This window comes from Lycium ferocissimum, chromosome 6 (genome assembly GCF_029784015.1).
Source record: "Lycium ferocissimum isolate CSIRO_LF1 chromosome 6, AGI_CSIRO_Lferr_CH_V1, whole genome shotgun sequence".
Taxonomy (NCBI): Eukaryota; Viridiplantae; Streptophyta; class Magnoliopsida; order Solanales; family Solanaceae; genus Lycium; species Lycium ferocissimum.
The window spans coordinates 60,678,494-60,686,971 of NC_081347.1; the positions used below are offsets into that span (position 1 = coordinate 60,678,494).

Consider the following 8,478-nt stretch of genomic DNA (forward strand, 5'->3'; position numbering starts at 1 on the left):
CTTCAAATGTACACAATTTATTAAAACTTTGAATTATAAGCATAATCCAACTTCTTAATTCGTTAATGAATTCACTTATTTATAACTCAAAATCATTTTTAGCATTTTAATTATATCTTCAATTCAATTAATGAATTAAATTTACAATTTAACTAATTATAATGAGTACGGGTTATTAAGACTTTGAATTATAATTATAACTCAACTTCTTAATCCGCTAATGAACTCATTTGCTTTTAACTCGAAGATATAAAAAAATCTCTTGAGTTACTTTAGCGACAAATGCTTTTAATTTGGCAAGAATTTCACAAGACTATTACCTTTGGCTATGGTAAAAAAAAAATGAGTAGTTTTGCAAAGAGTACTTTCTTTAGGTTTGTCATTTTCATCAATTCCCCCAAAAAACTTGATGATAAAAATCATTTGAACACACTGTTTGCTGAAACACGCGATGTTTCAAAATGACTCACAGTTACCTTTATTTTTTAACAAGAAAAACGTGACTTCAGCATTGGATTTTAATCCAACAAACATCTAAACCATTTTGGAAAAGCATTTCCTTGATTTTTCTACATTTTTTGCAACTGTTATACCAACGCTAGCATAAGAGAATCAATTAATCGTTTTGGCGACTACCACTTTCACACTCTGCTGGGATAACATCTGGTCAGAAAAGTAAGAACAAAGTAAAATGTTAGTAGGCTTTACAATCAAATTCAGCAGATAACTAGCATAATATAGATAGAGAGAAAAATCAAACTTATGGGCTCGGGGCCCATCTCCGCCTTTGAACTGCTACTATGCATCTGGGGATTGCATTCGGGCTTGGCCCAGGTCCGTTCTTCATTTAGTGAGGATAGAGGTTGACTCGATCTAATATTATGTTGGGCCCAAATGTGATGGAGAAGAGGTGAGTCCATTGGACTCGTTCAGGAAAATTCATGCATAAACGAAAGGGAAAAGGATTAGACATCTATTGATACGATTAAATAATCTCAAATGGGTAAAATAATTCAGTAACACAAACCAACAAACACTTAAACATGTAACTAAGCTCTAGATTGCCTGAACACGTTACTAGAGGATTCTGGGTTAGTTACTGTTTTAAGAGACTATATCTAAAAGGAGTAAGGAATGATTCAAAACGTTGCTAGCTATCAAACATAATATCAAACTAATCGTCGAATACAGTAAGCAGATGAACACATTATCTACACAGCCCATGACAACCTTTAAGATAGCCAAACTATGCACAGAACCACACATAACTGATGACAAACATCTTTGACATTCCCATGACTTGTAACTAAGTAATAGCCAATCAAGAGTTTATGATGAAACTACCTTAGCCAAATACCATGCACCTTAAACCTATTTGAAAAATCAGAAGGAGAATAGGGAGAGGACAAGCATGAAAAGTGAAAGAAATGCCAAATGAATTCATGTTTCCTATTGAGCTAGATGGTAAAGTATTCTGGTTCTTCTAGCATATAAGCATGATAACATACATATTTTAATTCAATTTTAATTCAATCATTTGGACAAAACAAAGGATAGATGAATGTGAAAACAGACCCAAACCTAACTTAACACAAAGGTTTGAAAGATTTAGAATCTTCAAGCTCTTAGAGATGTTTCAGCCAACTACATAAACTCAAACTCACGTCAAGATTGATTGTTTTTCTAGACTCCCTATATGGGTAACCATTCAGTTCACAACACCAAACTAAGCATTGGACTCCTTGTCCTTCACACCAAGCTACAACAGATCTTTTAAAAGATTTCACCAAAGAGCCACAAATAAGCAGGCCTATATCCATTTGTTAGAACTCAAACCTCAACGCTTGGTGAACAGGGATAATTACATGGACAGAACTATTCACCTATTTTATTCCAACTTATATCGAGCTGTGACTATACTTCGATAAGAAACTAAAACAAAAGGACACGGAACAGTTCAGGAATAACTATTTTGAAGGTTCAAACTAGTAATACTTTACTTTTAAAGCTTAAGGATATGAATCGATTATACCGTTATAAACCAAGGTAAACTAGGTAAAATACAAATGAAAATCAATTCAGACAAAATTCTCTTTTCATAAAAAGCTCTGCCAACATTGCAGTTCATATTTAGGACTTGTAGTATTAGAATATATTTAACTTTCCAAAACAAGGCAAGAGCTTAAAATATCAAACGTTTATATCTGGAGGATTGAAAATGGTTGTGCTTAAAATTAAAGTTTGAAGTAGACTGAATATAGGGCAAAATATACTCGGATTCAACAGAAACACATTTCTTCTTGGTTTAAAAGAGACATTTGAACTTTAAGCATATGTCAACATGTATACATCCTTCATTCAAAACTCATTAGAAAGGGAATATTGTTTAATCAAATCTGGACAGAGATTGAAAAAAAATCAGTTTTTTTTTTTAAAAAGTGTAGACAGCTATTTCAAGTCAAACTTTCACGATACAAAATGTGGAAGATCTTTACTATTTCTTAAAAAAAAAAAAAAAATCCTTTACCAGAATGCCATCATTCCATTTAAAGATTATCTAAAAGAGAACTTAAGCCTAAATTCAGAACATCCTTTAGCTGACTATTTTGCCAAACACGAATATGCACAGATGGACTGAGAGTACCTTAAATAACCAAAATCAGTTTAATCTATTGACTATGAAGAAATAGTAGAAGTATACAGAAATGGTATTTAAGCACATAAGTGAATCAACCTAGGCTAACATATCCCTATATAGAAAGGAAAAGAAAATGAATGCATCCTGATTCAAACATGATTACGTGCACGAATTCAAATTCGCAAAAGAGGGAAGGTAGCACTCGGTGAACAGATGTAACTTTGAACAAATTTAACACGAAATAACTCCCATTTTTACTGATCCGAACAGAGAAGAAACAGGAAGATGCATTCATTCATTTAGATTGATATTTAACCAAAATTAGACTAAAATAAGGAAGATTGAAATGTTATTAATCACTCAGCTTTCTAATTCAAATTTAAATATGGGATGGTTCTTGATTAGTTTATGCCTAAGCTAATTCCAAAACAAACAATGCATACCGAATACACACACTTGCAAGGTTCACAAAGACTTCAATTATTACAGAAAAGGTGAAGCTCAAACCACAAACCGACTAGAATCTCAGGCGCAACAATAGCTAAAAAGTACTTGTATACTTGTTTTGTTTTTCCGGACAAAAGAATTAAAAGCTTAAAACAACCATCAAAACAACCCCTCAAGATAATAATCTACAATAGCATGATACGGAATCTAAATAAGAATGAAAAGTTGCTTAAAATAAACACTTAACTCAACACAAAAACTAAACAATATCATAGATTTAAAAGACAGGACCGAACATAGCGAAAACGTTAAAGAATACTCCTACCACATAGAGCTTCGAACTAACTCATGCTTAAACACGAAACTTGTAGGAAAAATCACTTGAAAAAAAAAAACAGACGAAACACAATATTAAGCTCACATATCCTATATCAACTAATCAAAACAAGGGAAAACAGAAAGGAAATGCTAAAAAATAATAGAGTATTACCTGTTATGGAGCAGCGACTGACGAGAGTCGAAGAGCAATTTCACCAGCGAATACAGAGAGAAAAAACAAACAAAATTATTAAACTTTCTCCGACAATTCAAAACTCAGCTTAGAGGTTGTGTAGTTGAAAAATTCAGAGATTGGGGGTCTCAACCGTTGTCTGGAAATGAGAAATAGGGGTTCTATTTATAGAACCCTAAAAGGCTAGGTTTTGCCAATTTTGAGCGATGTGGGACGGATTCCAAAATGAAAAATTTGCTGAGTTTTGAAATTCGAATTTCAAATTTGTCCTGGAAATGAAAACATATCGAAAAGAAAAGGGAAAATCAGGGATGAAAAGAACTTTTACCGTTGGAAATAGCTGGAGGATAAAAAATAAAAAAAATAAAAAAAAAGGACAAGCTCCCATTAATGGCCTTGCCCAAAATAGCGAGGCAAGGTCTGAGGAAGAGAAAACGCGTTGAAAGTTTGCCATTTTTGGCCGGTGACAGCGGTATTGCGCGTGGAGGTGAGGCGGCGTCGTTAGAGGCGCGTGGAGGCAAGGTTTGATTTTTGCTGTAAAAATGAAAGGACAAGAGAGGTGTGGGGGGAATAAAAGGATTCGTGGGCCGGGTCGTTGGCTATGGTTTGGGCTGGTCATATTGGTTTTGGGATTTAGAGATAGCTGAAGTTGGGAGTATTAAATGATGGGCAATTCGCAGAATTGCCCTTCTTTTGGGGTGGTCTTTAAATTTTGTCTCTCATATTTGAAATCTTTAAATTTTGCCCTTCGGCTAAACCCCATAGGTTCCGGGTTCGAACTCCCACTCAGTCAAAAATTTAAAAAAAAATTGCAAAGCAGAGTTTAAATTTCGCTTTATGCCCCTCCCAATGAGACTTTGCCTTGAAGCATATATACATATATTTTTTTAACTTTTCAAGGTAAACTTTTAGTAGTGTCTTAACCAAAAGTGTGCCCCATAAAATATAACTAAAAGTATGCCCCATAAGGCATAAGTTTTCCTTAAGGCATAACTAAAAGTTTGCCTTATAAGGCAAAGTTTAAATTTTGTTATGCCTAACTTAAACTTTGCCTTATAAGGCAAAGTCTATGCCTTAAGGAAAAGTTCTTGCCTTATGGGGCATAATTTTGTTATGCCTTAACTAAAATTCTGCCCCATAAGGCATAACTAAACTATGTCTTAGGAAAAATTCTGCCTTATGGGGGCGAACTTTTAGTTATGATCCGATAACTTTAGCTTTTCCTTAAAGATTGTATGCGATCCGCATACACTCCCCCGCCCCGCTTGCGAAATTATTTTTTTATTTTATGCTTGAGCGGGGGTTCGAACCCAGAACTTCATGTATTCGCCCACCTTTTCAAGCGAAAGGCACAACTTAAAAACCACAAATATGAGGGGCAAAATTTAAAGACCACAAATTTGAGGGGCAAAATTTAAAGACCACCCCAAAAGAAGGGCAATCCGCGCAAAAAAATGTTAAAGGATTAGGGAAGCAATTAGAAAGAGAAAACTACAGAGCGTAGCTAACATGTATACATATTTATTTCCCATAACTATAGTTTTACAAAACTAAAGAGCGTAGCTAACATATATATAAATTACATAGCGTAGCTTATTCCTATGTATACATACTTAACGCACTGAACCCCAACCCCCACTAAACTATAGACTCCGACACCGCCTCAACACCGACGAAGCTCTGATGAACCAAACAAATTTTTTTATAGCTGGTTCCGCTGGTCGACGAAGTCCCTCCAATCTCCGCCGTCGCCACCACGAAGAATTCAAAATGCCGACGAGGGCACGCCGGAAAAGAAAAAAAACTCAGATCTACGCCGGAAAAGAAGAATAAAACCAGATCTACACCGGAAAAGAAAAAAAAAACTCAGATCTACGTCGGAAAAAAATGTCGTCGTTGTATTCGCCAGAATTTTTTTCCGGTCAGATCTGGAAAAAGTCCAGATTTTCACTGTATTTGTTGTATATTTACTGGGTATAGAATGTTTTTAGCTTGTATTTGTTGTCTACATACCGGAAAATATGGCGTATTTGTTAATTTTTTGGTGTATCTATGCTGTATATAGTTTTTTTTTTTTTGCTTGTATTTGTTGTATACATACCGGAAAATATGACATATTTGTTAATTTTTTGGTGTATGAATATTTTATACTGTATTTTTCGCCTGTATCTGTTGTATACATACCAAAAAATATGATGTTTGTGTAATTATTGGTGTATATGTATTCAGTTTTTACTCGTTGTATTCATAAATACAGTAAGCCAATTTATGAATACAGATAGCCATTTCATGAATACAATGAAAAAAAAAATATTGTATTCATGAATACAGCCAAAAAAAAAAAAAATTGAATACACATGTGCGAGCTGGACTAATTTGCTACAGAAGATAAATATTGAAACATTAGCTATGCAGCTTGATTAAACACCAAATGTTTGCTATTTATGTAAAATGCCCTTTAAGAAATGGACAACTCAAATTGAGATGAATTATAACCAACTAATTAATTAAGCTTCTTAAATTTAACATAGTAAAGAATATATATTTTGCAAATATGGACTAATTATACTAATTAAGTTGGAAACGACTTTAACTTGACAATTTAAAAATAAGTACTAAATTAACACTTATTCTGAACATAACTAACACTTAATATTATACGTAATATATATTATGATATTTTTCCACATGAAATGGCAAAATAGCACCAAAACTAATTTAAAATATTTTTGACTTTTATGAATACGTATTTCACTCTTTTGAAAATACAAGAAGCTTGACTAATTAATTTGAAGTTTTGGAGATCAAAAATTAGGTGTCAACACCATCAGCTTTCATTTTCCTTTTAAAGATCCATTTCGAACCTAAGGGTTTATTTCTAAGAGGAAGATCAACCAATTCCCATGTATGATTGTTCAAGATTGATTCAATCTCACTATTGACTGCCTCTTTCCAAAATGGTGAATCTGAAGAAGACATGGCTTTTTTCGGTTTATACCCGAGTTCTTTTCGGGCCAAACTGATATTCGTATGTGTAAACGGAACGTCACCGTTTCCAGGCATATCCAAAACATGTTTCTTAGCTTTAATCTTCAAATGCTTTTCCAACATAGCAACCATCATTGGAACAAGAACGGTGACGTATTACCCAAATTAAAGATCCGATAAGGAGCGGGTCTCCGTTTCTTCCCACCCGACCCGGTACTCTCCCCAGCTGTATCAAGTGACCCCACACACCCTTTCACAATATCATCAATGTAAGTAAAATCACGGGCCAAATCGACCCGATTCTTGCCCCGATAAACCGTGATCGGTTTCCCTTGCAATATATTCCTCGTAAAACTAAAATAGGCCATGTCGGGTCTACCCCACGGCCCGTAAACCGTGAAAAACCTCAATCCAGTTATCGACAACCCGTATATATGATTATACGTGTGAGTAATTTCCTCGCCCGCTTTTTTTGTGGTATATAACGAAGCGAGTTGATCCGTCCGATCCGATTCGTAAAACGGTACTTTATCATTTAACCCGTAAACCGAACCGGAGTCGGCCCATACAATAGCGGGTTGTGGGTTAGCATTTTTACAAGCTTCAAGAAGCGTAACAAGTCCAAAGAATATTACTATGAACATAAGATTGTGGATTTTCCATTGCGTAACGCACACCAGCCTGCGGAGCTATATGGAATAGATTGTGTTTTGCTATGAGGGACTCTATTGAGTATTCGGTTAACTGTAAAGATAGCTTCCCCCCACAAGCTCTGCGTCAAACCGAAACTTATTAATAAAGCATTCATCATTTTCTTTATTGTTCGATTTTTCCATTCCACAACTCCATTGGATTGCGGTGTGTAAGGGGCAGTAGTTTGATGGATGATTCCATATTCTAAACATATCTCTGCAAAAGGAGATTCATACTCTCCACCCCTATCACTTCTTATCATTTTTATCTTTTTATTCAATTGATTTTCAACTTCAGTTTTGTATTGCTTAAATGCTTCAATTGGTTCATCCTTACTATTAAGCAAATAAACACAGCAATATCGAGTGCAATCGTCAATAAAAGTTATGAAATACTTTTTCCCACCGCAAGATGGTATTGACTTCATATCACAAATATCTGTATGAATTAAGTCTAAAGGATTGTAATTCCTCTCAATAGACTTATAAGGATGTTTAACAAACTTAGATTCAACACATATTTGACATTTTAATTTATTACACTCGAATTTAGGCAATACTTCTAAGTTGATCAATTTCCACAAGGTTTTGTAGTTGACATGTCCTAAACGAACATGTCATAAATCATTTGACTCCAATAAATAAGAAGAAGCTGAAATTTTATTAATACTGTCAACAACCATTACATTGAGTTTGAAAAGGCCCTCTGTGAGGTAGTCCTTTCCAACATACATATCATTTTTGCTTACAAGATACAAAAACACATTTGAATCCATTCTTGACTAGTAGGGAAGTTGAGTTCTTCCTAATTGTAGGAACATGAAGAAAGTTATTGAGCGTCAATACCTTGTCGGAAGTCATCTCCAGAAATATCTTCCCATATCTTTCAACCTTGGCTGTTGCAGTATTTCCCATTGAAAGCTCTTCTTCGGGTCCCAGTGGAGTATATGTAGCAAATGCTTTCCCGGTGGAGTACATGTAGCAAATGCTTCTTTGACAAAGACAAACATCGTTTGCTCCCATAATCGTGGTATTTCCACGTGACTTCCTTTCGGCCGCTTTATTATCCTCCTCGATCTTCAAGCGAATCAATCAATCAGATCATTTGACCAAATCCGAAGCCGAGCCGAGCCGAGCGACGACGACGGCGCGAGAGGAGGTCCTCTTCTCAATTCTTTATGAGTTAGAAGATGTGTTTCTCT

General features: G+C 34.9%; 1 long non-coding RNA gene and 1 pseudogene across 1 annotated transcript; both read right to left on the bottom strand.

Annotated features, from left to right (window-relative positions):
- Positions 1 to 394: 394 nt before the first annotated feature.
- LOC132059930 (uncharacterized) lies at positions 395 to 4,253 on the bottom strand. Its single transcript, XR_009415782.1, has 2 exons — positions 3,576 to 4,253; positions 395 to 873 (listed from the first exon to the last, which is right to left on the bottom strand). It is a non-coding gene; the product is annotated as an uncharacterized LOC132059930 (long non-coding RNA).
- A 1,714-nt stretch (positions 4,254 to 5,967) lies between these two features.
- Positions 5,968 to 7,704, bottom strand: LOC132061461 (UDP-glucuronate 4-epimerase 1-like; annotated as a pseudogene).
- Positions 7,705 to 8,478: the final 774 nt, after the last annotated feature.